Below are 18,404 nucleotides of genomic sequence, written 5' to 3' on the forward strand. Positions count from 1 at the left end.
AACAAATTAGGGAGGACAGAGATCAAGGAATTGGAAATGCAAATCAAAAAACTTGAGAATGAACAAATTAAAAACCTCCAGCAGAAAACCAAACTAGAGATTCTAAAAATTAAGGGAGAAATTAATAAAATCAAAAGTGACAAAACTATTGAGCTAATAAACAAGACTAGAAGCTCATACTTTGAAGAAACAGACAAAATAGACAAAGTACTGGTCAATCTAATTTAAAAAAGGAAAGAAGAAAGGCAAATTAACAGCATCAAGGATGAAAAGGGGGATCTCACCTCCAATGAAGAGGAAATTAAGGCAATCATTAAAAACTACTTTGCCCAACTATATGGCAATAAATATACCAACCTAGGTGATATGGATGAATATTTACAAAAATATAAATTGCCTAGACTAACAGAAGAAGAAATAGATTTCTTAAATAATCCCATATCAGAAAAAGAAATCCAACAGGTCATCAAAGAACTTCCTAAGAAAAAATCCCCAGGGCCTGGCGGATTCACCAGTGAATTCTATCAAACATTCAAAGAACAGATAACTCCAATACTATACAAACTATTTGACATAATAAGCAAAGAGGGAGTTCTACCAAACTCCTTTTATGACACTAACATAGTACTAATACCAAAGCCAGGCAGGCCAAAAACAGAGAAAGAAAATTATAGACCAATCTCCCTAATAAATACAGATGCAAAAATCTTAAAAAGGATACTAGCAAAAAGAGTCCAGCAAGTGATCAGAAGGGTCATCCATCAGGATCAAGTAGGATTTATACAGGGATGCAGGGCTGGTTCAATATTAGGAAAACTATCCACATAATTGACCACATCAACAAGCAAACCAACAAGAACCACATGATTATCTCAATAGATGCAGAAAAAGCCTTTGATAAAATACAACATCTATTCCTACTAAAAACATTAGAAAGTATAGGAATAGAAGGGTCATTTCTAAAAATAATAAACAGTATATATCTAAAACCATCAACAAATATCATCTGCAATGGGGATAAACTAGATTCATTCCCATTAAGATCAGCAGTGAAACAAGGATAGCCATTATCACCTCTCTTATTTGACAATGTATTAGAAACACTAGCAGTAGCAATTAGAGAAGAAAAAGAAATTTAAGGCATCAAAATAGGCAAGGAGGAGACCAAATTATCACTCTTTGCAGATGACATGATGGTCTACTTAAAGAATCCTAGAGATTCAACCAAAAAGCTAATCGAAATAATCAATAACTTTAGCAAAGTTGCAGGATACAAAATAAACCCACATAACTCATCAGCATTTCTATATCATTCCAACATAGCTCAGCAGCAAGAACTAGAATAAGAAATCCCATTCAAAATTACCTTAGACAAAATAAAATACTTAGGAATGTATCTCTGGAGACAAACATAGGAACTATATGAACACAACTTCAAAACACTTTCCACACCACTAAAACTAGACTTGAACAATTGGAAGAACATTAACTGCTCATGGGTAGGATGAGCCAATATAATAAAAATGACCATCCTACCCAAGGAAAGACTTCAAAACCAAGCAAGACTTAGAAAGAGTTACAAAATGCAAAATAAATAATCTGGAATACATCAAGTTAAAAAGTTTTTGTATAAACAAAACCAATGTAACCAAAATCAGAAGGGTAACAACAAATTGGGAAACAATCCTCATAAAAACCTCTGACAAAGGTTTAATTACTCAAATTTATAAAGACAAATTTACAAATTTACAAAACCAATTGTACAAAAAATCAAGCCATTCTCCACTTGATAAATGGGCAATGGACATGAACAGGAAGTTGTCAGCCAAGAAAATCAAAACTATTAATAAACACATGAAAAAGTGCTCTACATCTCTTATAATCAGAAAGATGCAAATCAAAACAACTCTGAGGGATCACCTCACACCTAGCAGATTGGCTAACATGACAGCTATGAAAAGTAATGAATACTGGAGGGGATGTGGCAAAGTGGGGACACTAATTCATTGCTGGTGGTCTTGTGAATTGATCCAGCCATTCTGGAGGGCAATTTGGAACTATACTCAAATTGCAGTAAAAGACTGTCTGCCCTTTGATCCAGCCATAGCACTGCTGGATTTGTACCCCAAAGAGATAATAAGGAAAAAGACTTGTACAAGAATATTCATAGCTGCACTCCTTGTGGTGGCTAAATTGGAAAATGAGGGGATGCCTTTCAATTGGGGAATGGCTGAACAAATTGTGGTATATGTTGGTGATGGAATACTATTGTGCTAAAAGGAATAATAAAATAGAGGAATTCCATGGAGACTGGATCAATCTCCAGGAAGTGATGCAGAGCGAAAGGAGCAGAATCAGGAAAACATTGTACACAGAGACTGATACACTTTGGTACAATCGAAGGTGATGGACTTCTCCATTAGGGTCAATGCAATGTCCCTGAACAATCTGTTGGGATCTAAAAAATACTATCCACAAGCAGAGGATAAACTGTGGGAGTAAAAACACCGATGAACAGCAACTGCTTGACTACTGGGGTTGAGGGGATATGACTGAGGAGAGACTCTAAATGAACACTCTAATGCAAATACCAACAACAGGGAAATGGGTTCAAGTCAAGAACACATGTGATAACCTTTGGAATCGTTTGCTGGCTATGGGAGAGTGAATGGTGGTGGGAGCGGGGGAGGGGAGGAAAAGAAAATGATCTTTGTTTCCAGTGAATAATGTTTGGAAATGACCAAATAAAATAATGTTTAAAATTTTTAAAAATCGTGGAAAAAGAGACACACAGAGACAGTCCCTTGGAGTTGGAGTGAAGGCAGACAGTTGAGGAGAGACTGGAAGATAGGCAGTCAGACTTGGAGTGAAGGCACTTGGCTGTGGAACTGGACCTGTGGAGGAGCTTGTGCAGGAGACTTCAGACTACTTTCCTTTTAGAGAGTCACTGTGGTGAATGTCTAAGCTGACATCCTTCCTTGTCCTTCCTGGAGGTATGAACCTCCATGAAAGGCCCATTGTCTTAAGACTCCTTGCCCCTGACTGGTGCCTTAGAATTTCTAACTGGTTCAGAGGAAACTGGAGCTCTAGCTCTCTCTCTCTCTCCCTCTGTCTCTGTCTCTGTCTATCACTCTCTCTCTCTTTCTTTCTTTGTCTCTCCCCTTTTCTCTCTTCCTCAATATCTTCCCTCTATTGTAAAAATAAACTACCATAAATTACACTTTACTTTACTAATTCATTTTGAGATTTTGGAATTAAATCCCTGGTGACCACCTATTTAATATTATAACACCCCTTTCTGTTCTTTTTCCTTTCCCTCTCACTTCACCAGAGTCTTGCTTTTTATCTCCCCCTTACTTTCCCCTCTCTCCTATTACCATCCCTCTTCCCTTATCAGAGTCCCCCCCCTCCTACTTTTCTATACAGTAACATATGATTCTGTACCCTGATGAGTATGGTAATTATTCCCTCTCTGAGCCAGTTATGATGAGAGGAAAGTTTAAGCATTGCAAATCATCACCCTTATCCTCCCTTCTAATGTACATTGGTTGGAGAGGATTCTCATGGTAGCTTTGAGCTTTCCTGCTTCTACTCGGCCATCTTGGCTCTGGACCCAGAAATTGCAAATTATTTTTAACAACATTGAAAAGAGGCAGCTAAATGAATCAGTGGATAGAGAGCCAGGTCTTGAGATGTAAAAGTCTTGGGCTCAGGTCTGGCTTCAGACACATCCTTGCTGTGACTCCCCATAAATCATATAATCCCAAATGATTAGCCTCTTCCTCCCCCCCCCCCACTTACAGCTCTTTTTCCTTGGAGGTGATACTTAGATTCAAGTTTAGGACAAAAGATAAGGGACTTTAAAAAATAAAAGCAAAAGCATTGAATAGAATAGGAAACTGAGATGTCTCTGTTTTTGCACCTCAAATACAATAACCCAGAAAATCCCAAATGAAAGAAAATACAGGAAAGTAGATAGGGGCCGGGTTTATTTTCTGTGGTTGGTGTAATAAAAGGGTATTGAGAAGTAATGATTCTTTGAGAGAATATTAAGGTCAGAATCATAATGGAAATTTAGCAGGAGGAGGGGAAAGTAGCATGGGGATAGAGGAAAAGGCTGGGGATTCTGTTGTGCTCCTCATCATTGAGTAGACTGGCCCTTTCAAGGGAGGAGGAAAAGCCCAGCTGAGTGAAATGCTCTTTTGGCATCCCAGTAAACCTTCTCTTGGTCTCTGAATGAGCTTCTGAGGTTTCTCTTGTGTGTGTACAGGCAACTCACTCCAGTTTCTGAGCCATTCTTCATATAACATATAACAATCATAAATTTATGAGCAAGCATTTTCACATATGTGCCATTTTTAATACCCTACCCATTCTTTGGCTCTTGTTTGCCACATATATCCTTATACAGATCAAAAATGTAATTAAAATATCAACCAACAATCCCAGAACACATATGAGGTAACTTTATCAATTAAATATTACACTACTCATTTAATCATTCTGGACCTGGAATGTTTGTAGTAAGATTCCACAGCTGCAAACAACCTTTTTTTGGTCAGACAGGGCTGGCAATATTTGCTTGCTTGAGCACCTTAAATCCTCCATTCCTACAATTAAGATATACTCATCTTTAAGTTCTATCACACAGCGGTTGTTAACTCTTTGAAGCCCCTATGTCAGTTCATAATTTTATAAGCACTTCTTTCTCCTTCCTGGGTGCAAGGAAGGGGTTAATAACTTCTTTTTTTTTACCGATTATTTTTTTCTTTTTTCTTTTTTTTTATTTAAACATTATTTTATTTGGTCGTTTTCATACATTGTTCATTGGAAACAAAGATCGTTTTCTTTTCCTCCCCTCCCCCACCTTTCCCTCTCCCATAGCAGACGCATGATTCCACTGGTTATCACATGTGTTCTTGACTCGAACCCATTTCCCTGTTGTTGGTATTTGCTTTAGAGTGTTCATTTAGAGTCTCTCCTCAGTCTTATCTCCTCCAACCCTGTAGTCAAGCAGTTGTTTTTCATCGGTGTTTTTACTCCCACAGTTTATCCTCTGCTTGTGGGTAGTATTTTTTTTTTAGATCTCTGCAGATTGTTCAGGGAAATTGCATTGATACTACTGGAGAAGTCCATCACCTTCGATTGTACCACAATGTATCAGTCTCTGTGTACAATGTTTTCCTGGTTCTGCTCCTTTCGCTCTACATCACTTCGTGGAGGTTGTTCCAGTCTCCATGGAATTCCTCCACTTTATTATTCCTTTGAGCACAATAGTATTCCATCACCAAGATATACCACAATTTGTTCAGCCATTTCCCAATTGATGGGCATCCCCTCATTTTCCAATTTTTGGACACCACAAAGAGCACAGCTATGAATATTCTTGTACAAGTCTTTTTGTCCATTATCTCTTTGGGGTACAAGCCCAGCAGTGCTATGGCTGGATCAAAGGGCAAACAATCTTTTATCGCCCTTTGGACATAGTTCCAAATTGCCCTCCAGAATGGTTGGATCAATTCACAACTCCACCAGCAATGAATTAATGTCCCCACTTTGCCACATCCCCTCCAGCATTCATTACTTTGCATAGCTGTCATGTTAGCCAATCTGCTAGGTGTGAGGTGATACCTCAGAGTTGTTTTGATTTGCATCTCTCTGATTATAAGAGATGTAGAGCACTTTTTCATGTGCTTATTAATAGTTTTGATTTCTTTATCTGAAAACTGCCTGTTATGTCCCTTGCCCATTTGTCAATTGGAGAATGGTTTGATTTTTTGTACAATTGATTTAGTTCTTTATAAATTTGAGTAATTAAACCTTTGTCAGAGGTTTTTATGAAGATTGTTTCCCAATTTGTTGCTACCCTTCTGATTTTAGTTACATTGGTTTTGTTTGTACAAAAACTTTTCAATTTGATGTAATCCAGATTATTTATTTTGCATTTTGTAACTCTTTCTAATTCTTGCTTGGTTTTGAAGTATTTCCCTTCCCAAAGGTCTGACATGTATACTATTCTGTGTTCACCTAATTTTCTTATAGTTTCCTTCTTTATGTTCAAGTCATTCACCCATTTTGAATTTATCTTGGTGTAGGGTGTGAGGTGTTGATCTAAGCCTAATCTTTCCCACACCGTTCCCCAGCAGTTTTTATGAAATAGTGGATTTTTGTCCCAAAAGCTGGGATCTTTGGGTTTGTCATATACTGTCTTGCTGAGGTTGCTTGCCCCCAGTCTATTCCACTGATACTCCTTTCTGTCTCTTAGCCAGTACCAAATTGTTTTGATGACCGCTGCTTTGTAATATAGTCTGAGATCTGGGACTGCAAGACCCCCTTCCTTTGTATTTTTTTTTCATTATTTCCCTAGATATCCTTGATCTTTTGTTCTTCCAAATGAACTTTGTTATGGTTTTTTGTAAACCAGTAAAAAAAATTTTTGGAAGTTCCATGGGTATGGCACTAAATAGATAGATGAGTTTGGGTAGGATGGTCATTTTTATTATATTGGCTCGTCCTACCCATGAGCAGTTAATATTCTTCCAATTGTTCAAGTCTAGTTTTAGTTGTGTGGAAAGTGTTTTGTAGTTGTGTTCATATAGATCCTGTGTTTGTCTCGGGAGATAGATTCCTAAGTATTTTATTTTGTCTAAGGTAATTTTGAATGGGATTTCTCTTTCTAGTTCCTGCTGCTGAGCTGTGTTGGAATTATATAGAAATGCTGATGACTTATGTGGGTTTATTTTGTATCCTGCAACTTTACTAAAGTTATTGATTATTTCGATTAGCTTTTTGGTTGAATCTCTAGGATTCTTTAAGTAGATCATCATGTCATCTGCAAAGAGCGATATTTTGGTCTCCTCCTTGCCTATTTTGATGCCTTCAATTTCTTTTTTTTCTCTAATTGCTACTGCTAGTGTTTCTAATACAATGTCAAATAATAGAGGTGATAATGGGCATCCTTGTTTCACTCCTGATCTTAATGGGAATGGATTTAGTTTATCCCCATTGCAGATGATATTAGCTGATGGTTTTAGATATATACTGTTTATTATTTTTAGGATTGACCCTTCTATTCCTATGCTTTCTAGTGTTTTTAGTAGGAATGGGTGTTGTATTTTATCAAAGGCTTTTTCTGCATCTATTGAGATAATCATGTGGTTCTTGTTGGTTTGCTTGTTGATGTGGTCAATTATGTGGATAGTTTTCCTAATATTGAACCAGCCCTGCATCCCTGGTATAAATCCTACTTGATCATGGTGGATGACCCTTCTAATCACTTGCTGGACTCTTTTTGCTAGTATCCTATTTACGATTTTTGCATCTATATTCATTAGGGAGATTGGTCTATAATTTTCTTTCTCTGTTTTTGGCCTGCCTGGTTTTGGAATCAGTACCATGCTTGTGTCATAAAAGGAGTTTGGTAGAACTCCCTCTTTGCTTATTATGTCAAATAGTTTGTATAGTATTGGGATTAACTGTTCTCTGAATGTTTGATAGAATTCGCTGGTGAATCCATCAGGCCCTGGGGATTTTTTCTTAGGAAGTTCTTTGATGACCTGTTGGATTTCTTTTTCTGATATGGGATTATTTAAGAAATCTATTTCTTCTTCTGTTAGTCTAGGCAATTTATATTTTTGTAAATATTCATCCATATCACCTAGGTTGGTATATTTATTGCCATATAGTTGGGCAAAGTAGTTTTTAATGATTGCCTTAATTTCCTCTTCATTGGAGGTGAGATCCCCCTTTTCATCCTTGATGCTGTTAATTTGCCTTTCTTCTTTCCTTTTTTAAATTAGATTGACCAGTACTTTGTCTATTTTGTCTGTTTTTTCAAAGTACCAACTTCTAGTCTTGTTTATTAGCTCAATAGTTCTGTCACTTTTGATTTTATTAATTTCTCCCTTAATTTTTAGGATTTCTAGTATGGTTTTCTTCTGGGGGTTTTTAATTTGTTCATTCTCAAGTTTTTTGATTTGCATTTCCAATTCCTTGGTCTCTGTCCTCCCTAATTTGTTAATATATGCACTCAGGGATATGAATTTTCCTCTAAGTACTGCCTTGGCTGCATCCCATAAGGTTTGAAAGGATGTTTCGCCTTTGTCATTTTCTTCAACAAAATTGTTAATTTTTTCGATGATTTCTTCTCTAACTATCCGATTTTGGAGTATCATGTTATTTAATTTCCAATTAATTTTTGATTTGGGTCTCCATGTACCCTTGCCGATCAATATTTTAATTGCCTTGTGGTCTGAAAAGGCTGCAGTTAATATTTCTGCTTTTCTGCATTTGAGTGCCATGTTTCTATGACCTAGTGTATGATCTATTTTTGTGAATGTGCCATGTGGTGCTGAAAAGAAGCTGTATTCTTTTTTGTCCCTATTTATTTTTCTCCATATGTCTATTAACTCTAATTTTTCTAAGATTTCATTCACCTCTTTTACCTCTTTCTTGTTTATTTTTTGGTTTGATTTATCTAAATTTGATAGTGGTTGGTTGAGGTCTCCCACTAACATGGTTTTACTGTCTATTTCCTCCTTCAATTCTCCTCGTTTCTCTATTAAAAATTTGGATGCTATACCATTTAGTGCATACATGTTGATTAGTGATATTTCCTCATTGTCTATACTTCCTTTTAGCAGAATATATTTACCTTCCCTGTCCCTTTTGATCAGGTCTATTTGTACTTTGGCTTTGTCAGATATCATGATTGCAACTCCTGCCTTCTTTCTATCGGTTGAGGCCCAAAAGGTCTTACTCCAACCTTTAATTCTAACCTTGTGAGTGTCAACCCGTCTCATATGTGTTTCTTAAAGACAACAAATGGTAGGGTTTTGGATTCTAATCCAATCTGCTATTTGTCTACGTTTTATGGGTGAGTTCATCCCATTCACATTCAAAGTTATGATTGTTATTTGTGGATTCGCTGGCATTTTGATATCTTCCCCTAGTTCTGACCTTTCTTCTTTAGCTTTCTCCTTTTGAACCAGTGATTTACTTTAGGTCAGTCCCCCTAGTCCCCTCCCTTGAGATGCTTCCATTTCTAGCCCCTCCCTTTTTATGCTCCCTTCCCCTCCCTCCTCTCCTTCCCTCCCTTTTGTACTCCCTTCCCCCTCCCCCTCCTTGATTTTCCTGTCTTTCTTGCCCTAATGGATAAGATAGAATTCAGGATCCCACTGGATCTAGATGTTCTTCCATCTCAGATTTGATTTCACTGAGAGTAAGGTTTAAGTAATTCCACTTCACGCTCTCTTGCTCTCCTTCTCATATGAGAGTTCTTCCCCTCTCCTTCCCATGTGTATCTTTATATGGGAAAGTTTATTCTATTGATTCCCCCCCTATTTCTTGAAGTTAATCTTAGTATTATCGCGATTCCCCCCTCCCTTTTCCTTTCTTTGCCCCAACTTTCCCCAAATCTTCTTAATGCCCCAATCTTTCCCTATGCATGTTTCTTCTAACTACTCTTATGATGATACAATTTATGAGAGTTACAAAAAACATTTTCCCCACATATTAATATATATAATTTGATGTAAATGTAGTCCTTATAGAAGAGAGTTTGACTTAAAGAAAAAGATAAGATTTATCTCCTTTTCCCTTTCTTTCATATTTAACTTTTCATGTTTCTCTTGCTTTCTGTGCTTGGATATCGAACTTTCCACAGAGCTCTGGTCTTCTCTTAGCAAATGCTTGGAAATCTTCTATTTTGTTGAATGCCCATACTTTCCCCTGGAAGTATATAGTCAGTTTTGCTGGGTAGTTGATTCTTGGTTGGAGACCCAGCCCTCTTGCCTTTCTAAATATCATGTTCCATGCTTTGCGGTCTCTTAGTGTGTTAGCCGCTAAGTCGTGTGTCAACCTTATGGGAGCCTCCTTATATCTGAAGCTCTTCTTCTTGGCTTCTTGTAGGATTTTCTCCTTTACTTGGAAGCTCTTGAATTTGGCAATTACATTCCTAGGGGTTGTCTTTTGGGGATTTAGTATAGAAGGTGTTCTATGAATCCTTTCTATTTCTATTTTGCCCCCTTGCTCCAGAACGTGAGGGCAATTTTCTTTTATAATCTCCTGTAGAATAATATCCAATTTTTTTACCTCTGGTTTTTCTGGGAGACCGATAATTCGGAGATTTTCTCGTCTCCCCCTGTTTTCCAGGTCTGTGACCTTCTCAGTGAGATATTTTATGTTTTCTCCTAATTCATTAATTTTTTGGGTTTGCTTTATTGATTCTTGCTGTTTTATCATCTCACTTTCTTCGAGGTGCTTAATTCTGGTCATTAGGGACTGGTTTTGCTTTTCAGCCTTGTCTGCCCTTCTATTGGATTCTTCGAGTTCTTTTTCTAATTGAGCATTCTTATCTGTCAGACAGCTGATCTCTTTCTCCCATTTTTCTTTCCAGGTTTCCATCTTTTGGATAAGTTCCAGTTTGAGATCTTCCAGAGCTTGTTGATAGTTTCCATTTTGGGAGGCGTGTTCTGAATTTTTTTGGATTTCTTCCTCATTCTCCTCTTTTACTTGGGTACTTCCACCATAAAAGTTTTCAATAGTCACTTTTTTCCCTTTCTTCCTGGAGGCTTGATTTTGGGCCATGTGAGCCATCCCTTTGGTGGTTTTATTCCCCTTTCCTTTTTGGTCTGGGATCTGGGTTATATATGTGGTTTTTCTGTGAATTTAGGTTGCTTCAGACTAGTTCTTTCCAGCCTCCAAGGTTTGTTAGAGGGCTGGGTCCCTGATTACAGCACACTGCCCAGGTGTTCAGCTCCGCCCAGATAATCAGGGCGTGGTCCACCCTGGTGTTCAGCACAGCCCACCCAGGTGTTCAGCGCAGCCTGCCCCAAGTACAGCTCTGCTGGATTCTCCAGTGAAAGCACCCTGAGATGTTTTTTCCTGGCAGTCCCCAGGTCCCAAGGACCCTGGAGTGCCCCCCCCCCAGACAGAGACGCTCCCCACTCACTCGCTGTCCCGGTGAGCGCTCAGGTAGCTCACACTGGTTTAGTGGGGGAGGTTGGGTGGGGGAAGGGCGGCTCAATTCACTTTTCTGTGCAAGCTTTTCCTTCTTATTTTAGTGTGGAAAGGTTGAAGCCCCACGTACCTTTGCCTCTGTGGGGGTACTGGAGAGTCCTTTTGTTCCTCCAAAGGTGATTTTATGCTCCTTTGATGTAGTCTATTTCGTTCGGTGCTGGGGAGAGGAAGCGTATGGCGTCTAGATTGCAGCCATGATTACCCGGAAGTCCAGGTTAATAGCTTCTGAGCAATTTTATCGCAAGGCTGCTGGCCTTGACTTAGATTTTATTACTTAGCAACCCTGGCTCTTCCGTCTTTAACCAGTGACTAGCTTACTGCAATTTAAAATTTTGAATTTATCAAACCTCTTTCATAATAATTTACTCTTAGCAAATTTTAGTTTGAACTCCACAACTTCCAAATAACTTTGATTAAGTTCTTTAGCAATCTTTCAATGTGTAACCAAACTGAAGTACAAAGCATTTAGATCCTCCATTTTAGTTGTCTTTTAGCTCAAAATATTGCTACATACTTGATTAAATTCCAATTTATAATTTGTTGTATCATAATATCAACTAGTATCTCTATTCATTACTCTCATTGAAAGGGAGCACTTCATAAAATGAATCCAGACACCCCAAAATCCAATTATTAACTTATATAGTTAGGTTAAAAGATATGAAGTTATTTCCTCTCACATGTACTTAATCACCTTTCCCTAGTTAGCGACATGTTACCTGGCATTCCAGCCTGACCTCTCTGATATATCTGGAACTAGACTGTATTTAATCCTCATGACAAGCCCTCTCGATTACAGGGCTGGTTGAATTTGTCTTGTTAAAGGCATACAGGATGTATGTCATATACCCTTAACCTATTTAGGTGGAAAACTTAATCCTCTTCATATTATAATGCATACATATTTAGCATTCATTCAGCATTACTAATTTCCTGCATTTGGCATCTGAATACATACATGAATTTCTAGATGACAAATTCCTTCCTATGCATTTTGCACGTTTAAAAACAATTCATATGACATTGATCATTTAAAAATTTCCCCTTTTGTAAGATATCAATTTAAGCACTTATCTCATTAATCCCATGCAGATTAACTATTAAAAAAACAAAAAAACTCTTGTGTGTAATATAATTTCTTGCTGCTATTTCTGACAACACATACATTAAAATAAATGTGATTTGAAGGATTCCCAAGTTCAAATTCTAGAATAAGTTCTTTTCAACAACATAAGTTTTTCTGAAAGACTTTTACATCTATAAAGTATTCAGTACAATTTCTGTCCATACAGAATAAACTTTCCTCTCTGCATCAGACTTGCTATCAATTACATTTACACAATTCTCAAATTCACTGAAATCATTATGCATTGCAAGGTTTAACAAAGAAAACATTAATCAGGAGTTTTGTTGTAATACATTACATTTGTACTATATCAAAATCATTAGCTATCCACCGAAGTTGAGAATTAATTTTAAGTGAAAAGTTCTAACTGTGGAGTAAGAATCTCCCTTTTCTGTTCAGAATTTTCTCTCTTCCGCTCCTTTGGGGGCCCATCCAAAGGAAGAAGGAGGGAAAAATCATTGAACAGGTAATTGTACTCTCTCTCCCACCCTGAAGCCTGCTGCAGGAGAAAGCACAGTGTTACTTCATCATAGCCTGCCTGGTTGGAATGCAGGCAGAGGGAGCAGGGGTGCAAAATCTATTCTCCTTTGTGACCCTGCATCCAAAAATCCCCCGTTTTTTTTTTCCCGTTAATCCAGACACAACAAAGACTCAACGAATCCTATAGGACACCCTCTCCCATACATCCACATATCTGCATCCAAATACAGAAAGACACACTAGACAAACAGCAAAAGCCAGAAGACAAACAACAGAGACACGGACATGTAAAGTACCCCGATCCTAGGAGGTTATCTTAAGATCTAATTTCTTGGCATGTACTTGTAAGTACCGTAAAACCTTAAGCAAGCTGTTTGACAAACAGGCTGATTTTCTATTGTTGAGACCAAGAAGTTGCAAGGAAAGGGTTAACAACTGTCCAAAGCAGCTAGATTTTAATCAGGAAAAAACCTGACACCAGCAACTGCCTTCGGCTTCCTTTGGCTGCCTGTCAGGCCAGCCGCAGTAAAGAAAGAAACCTGATACCAGCAATTACTCATCAGTGGCCAGGTCCCTTCGGCTGTCTCCAACTGTCTCCGGTTACCTGTCAGGGGCCGGCAGCAAGCGGCTGGCCACCCGATCCCTCCACATGGCAAAAAAACCTCAGTGTGTCTAAAAATCACCTAGAGATCATGGTTCGACCCCCAGTCTCTCTTAGGGGTGCAATATCTTCCCAAAAAGGTGCCTCAACAACAACCCCTTTCCCAAACTAGACAGAAATTTGAACTCTGTTCTGGGGGAACCGGAATTCCGAAAAGTGCCAGGGTACCTGATAGAGACGTGAAAAATCAGCCTGTTTGTCATGCTCAGGGCCCTGACAGCCAGATGGAGATTTGAATTCCATACTCAGGGGCCTCAAACACCCTGAAAGTTCCGATTTAGGGACGTGCCCAGGACCATATTCCTTCCCCACCCCTGAACAGAGATGCTTTCTCCATTTTCTGACTGGCTTTCTCGAGAAAGACACAGAACTGCAGAAATCGGGAGTCCACACTCAGAAACAGGTGAGAGGGTTGGACCAACGTGGCGAGGCTAAGCCTCTTGCCTTAGAAAAAGGCAGGCCCTGGGGCTTGGCATAGGAACCCTTGTACAAACCGCAAGGACGAATGTTCCACTAAGCCTTATGCCCATCAGGGGTCCTCATCTCCCCCATACACATTCGGTCACCATTCACACACACAGCCACAACACACTCAGCTCACCTGAAGATCTGGTCCAAGGCAGTGCCTTAGGCCCTCCTGTCTGGGGGGTTCCAAGGTGGAGGGGTACGGGCAAGCTCCCAAATGTTAAGGTCTAGGATTTCACCCACCACCAAGGAAGACCGCGGACAATGCAATCAGGCAAGGAAAAAGGCCATTTATTATAGAACTAGTACGCACCAGTGGGAACCTCTGCCATCAGAGTTACAAGTTGCTTCTGAGAAGCTGGGCTTTAAATACTTTTCAGCATGTATGCCCCCCCCATTCCAGTACCTTATCTGCGACATACCATCCTTGGAACTTTGACAATTTTATGTTATTGGGGTCTCCTTGGCCTTTATCTGGTACCCACTGCAGCTGGGGTTTGGCATGTTTATGGTTCTTATGTTTTTGGGGTCTTCTTGGCCTTTATCTGGTACCCCTTGCAGCTGGAGTTTGCCATATTTATGGTTTGACTAACTTCCAAGGCTAGCCAGCTTGTTAAGTTTTCCTGTATTTTCAAGGTTGGTCATTTTGGCCTCCCTCACAAGCAGCCCCCTTCTCTTACATCCTAGCCTCTAGCTATGATTCCTTTCCCAGGCTTGATTGTATCCTATCCATGTAGTTTGAACAGTCCCATTTTCTTGTAGCTATTGTATTGTCAATCACCTTTCTTTGACCCTGGTTTCCCCCCAAATGTCATATGGGTTCCCCCAAGTCTTTTGTTCCTTGGAGTGGTCATCTAGTGTGGTGCCACATCCCCAGAGTCCAGGGTTTATACCCTGTAAAAGTTGTGGCACCTGTAAAGAATTAAATACTGGACTTATCCCTATCCTGATTAAAGACTTGGTTTTTCTGACTATTTGATAGTTCTATGTTATTTCCAAATTAACACTCCATTTCCCCTATTCCGTATCATTGTTTAAGGATTTTACTTCCTCTTTTGCTAATCTGGGTAAGTTCTCTTTTTGTAAATATTCATCCATTACACTTTGTCAGATTTCTTGGCATATAATTGGGCATTATAGCTCCTAATGGGGTGTATGGGGTGCTCAGAGAGGGGTAGTATCTCTGGTATGGAGGGCTTGTTGTGCCCTTCTAGGGCAGCTCTCCAGCCTCTGACCCCCACCTGACACCCAGCTCTCACTTGTGGCTCCTAGTAGCTGCTAACATGCGGCAGTGGCCACACCCCGGGCAACGGCTTCGACAGGCCGACTAAACCTTGTTGGTGTAGCCATCGGGTCATAGACCCCTGGTGAACCAGGGCCTTGCTCACCCAGCATGTGAAGAATGCTTCGGCTGAACAGACAGAAGAAACCAATAAGAAGTTTCAATGGCTGAGAGGGCGACGTAGCAAAGCACTGTGGAGTGCTTAGGGTGTGTTGGAGCACAAAAGACAACACGGCCATCCAATGCAGCTGAGGAAGTCTCTAGGTGTAACAACTTTTCGTGCCACTAGACCCAGGCTTCCAATGCCAAGAGAGTGGGACTGTCTCTGTGCATGGACTTTTCACGCACAAGTGTCTTTGTACACACTCATCTATCATAGATGAAAACACACAAAGACAATCGTCATCCTCGGTTACCGAGAGACTACTACTACTATAGCTCCTAATGATAGCTTTAATTTCCTCTTCATTGGTTATGATTTTACCCTTTTCAATTTTGATACTGATTATTTGATATTCTTCTTTCCTTTTTTTAAATCAAATTAACCAACACTGTTTTTTTTCATAAAACCACCTTCTACTTTTATTTATTGGTTCAATATTTCTCTTACTTTTGCTTTTATTCATTTCTCCTTTTTTTAGAATTTCCAATTTAGTCTTTAAATAAGGACTTTTAAATTTGTTCTCTTTCAGTGTGTAGGATGAAATAAAATGACCACACACAAATTTTAATTACAAATCTGGAGTCAAAGAGTACATAGTAGAATTTGCAGTCTTTATTCTTTCCCATTGAGGAAGGGGACATCTCCCTAATGGCAATGTCCACTGCATGAGTACAGATAAAAGTATTTTATGGATTCCTAATGCAAAGACCCTCACCCAGCTCTGACCAAGACCTCATGCTCTGGGGGCTGAATTTACAATCTGGGCATGAAAGTCTACTTGCTGGGAGCCATCAGGCCAGGACACCTTGACAGAGTCAGGAGTGGTAGATAAGGAGGCCTCAGAGTAGCCCTTGGCAAGATGTGATTGCCCACTCTTTGCATAACCTCTCATCAATATCCCTTACCTATGGAATTCCCTGGTCTCAGAAGGAATAATGCAAGAGTAAAACACCTGTACCTTAATTCTCTAAAACATCACCAAAAGATCAGACCCTCAAATCCAACGCCAAAAGACTATCATGGGTTAGCTTTTATTTAGGTACATAATTCCAGGCAAAACTGCAGCTACAAACGAAGTCAAGAACTTTCCCACTCACAGAAACTTATTCTCATGAAGCCAACACACAAATCAATCATAAAGGCCCATACAAAACTTACCAATCAGTATATATATATACACATATATATTTAGTATTGATATTACTTGATTGTTTATAGTACCTTTTAACAAGATGTAATCTCCTTCCTTGTCTCTTTTTATAAGATCTATTTTACTTTAGTTTTTGTCTAAAAAACCATGATTGCTACTTTTTTTTTTACTTTAGATATACAATAAATTCTGCTCCAGTCCCTTCCTTTAATCTATATGGGTTATCCTGTCTCTAATGCATTTCTTGTAAACAACATATAGTAGGATTCTGGTTTTTAATCCACTCTAAAATCCATTTCTGTTTTATGGGTAAATTCAAGGCAATTCACATTCACAGTTATGATTACCAACTGTATATTCCCTTCCATCTTGATTTCCCTTGTGAAGATTGGATTTGGCTCTCCCCAAATTGGAACAATGGAGGTACTTAGTGTTCCTTGATAGTGAAGATTACATTGTAATCCCCTGTTTATTTTTAGATTTTAATCCCCAAAATGTAAACTAAATTCTTAAATTAGATCTACCCATTTTTCATTTTAACCAAAAAAGGTGTGAACTAACCACGAAAACTAAACACCCATTTCATACATTGAGTGGGAGGTCTGTGACCCACATGTGAAAGAGTGGGCAGTTCTGGTGTGGAGCATTGGCTGTGATTGGTAGACATAAAAATTAGGGGAAGCTACACAACAGAAAAATGTCTTTAAAATAGTGGAAAAAGAGACACACAGAGACAGTCCCTTGAAGTTGGAGTGAAGACAGTCACGTGGAGCTGGAGGGAAGACAGACACTTGAGGAGAGACTGGAAGATAGACAGTCAGACTTGGAGTGAAGACACTTGGCTGTGGAACTGGACCCGTGGAGGAGCTTGTGCAGGAGATTTCAGACTACTTTCCTTTTAGACAGTCACAGTGGTGAGTGTCTAGGCTGACATCTTCCTTGTCCTACCTGGAGGTATGAACCTCCATGAAAGGCCTATTGTCTTGAGACACCTTGCCCCTGACTGGTGCCTTAGAATTTCTAACTGGTTCAGAGGAAACTGGAGCCCTAGCTCTCTCTCTCTCCCTCTGTCTCTGTCTCTGTCTATCACTCTCTCTCTTTCTTTCTTTGTCTCTCCCCTTTTTCTCTCTTCCTCAATATCTTCCCTCTATTGTAAAAATAAACTACCATAAATTACACTTTACTTTACTAATTCATTTTGAGATTTTGGAATTAAATCCCTGGTGACCACCTATTTAATATTATAATACCCCTTTCTGTTCTTTTTCCTTTCCCTCTCACTTCACCAGAGTCTTGCTTTTTATCTCCCCCTTACTTTCCCCTCCCTCCTATTACCATCCCTCTTCCCTTATCAGAGTCCCCCCCCTCCTACTTTTCTATACAGTAACATATGATTCTGTACCCTGATGAGTATGGTAATTATCCCCTCTCTGAGCCAGTTATGATGAGAGGAAAGTTTAAGCATTGCAAATCATCACCCTTATCCTCCCTTCTAATGTACATTGGTTGGAGAGGATTCTCATGGTAGCTTTGAGCTTTCCTGCTTCTACTCTGCCATCTTGGCTCTGGACCCAGAAATTGCAAATTATTTTTAACAACATTGAATAGAGGCAGCTAAATGAATCAGTGTATAGAGAGCCAGGTCTTGAGATTTAAAAGTCTTGGGCTCAGGTCTGGCTTCAGACACATCCTTGCTGTGACTCCCCATAAATCATATAATCCCAAATGATTAGCCTCTTCCTCCCCCCCCTTACAGCTCTTTTTCCTTGGAGGTGATACTTAGATTCAAGTTTAAGACAACAGATAAGGGACTTTAAAAAATAAAAGCAAAAGCATTGAATAGAATAGGAAACTGATGTACAAAATATCAAGCCATTCTTCAATTGATAAATGGGCAAGGGACATGGATAGGCAGTTCTCAGATAAAGAAATCAAAACTATTAACAAGCACATGAAGAAGTATTCTAAATCTCTTATAATCAGAGAGATGCAAATTAAAACAACTCTGAGGTATCACCTCACACCTAGCAGATTGGCTAACATGACAGCAAAGGAACG

The 18,404-nt window shown here is 39.1% G+C and overlaps 1 protein-coding gene across 1 annotated transcript in view; it reads right to left on the minus strand.

Annotated features, from left to right (window-relative positions):
* The window catches only part of LOC107651981 (mucin-16-like), a 286,116-nt gene that overhangs the window by 230,764 nt on the left and 36,948 nt on the right, over window positions 1-18,404 (minus strand). The gene's annotated exons all lie outside the window — the stretch shown is intronic.

Source organism: Monodelphis domestica, chromosome 3, assembly GCF_027887165.1.
Source record: "Monodelphis domestica isolate mMonDom1 chromosome 3, mMonDom1.pri, whole genome shotgun sequence".
NCBI lineage: Eukaryota > Metazoa > Chordata > Mammalia > Didelphimorphia > Didelphidae > Monodelphis > Monodelphis domestica.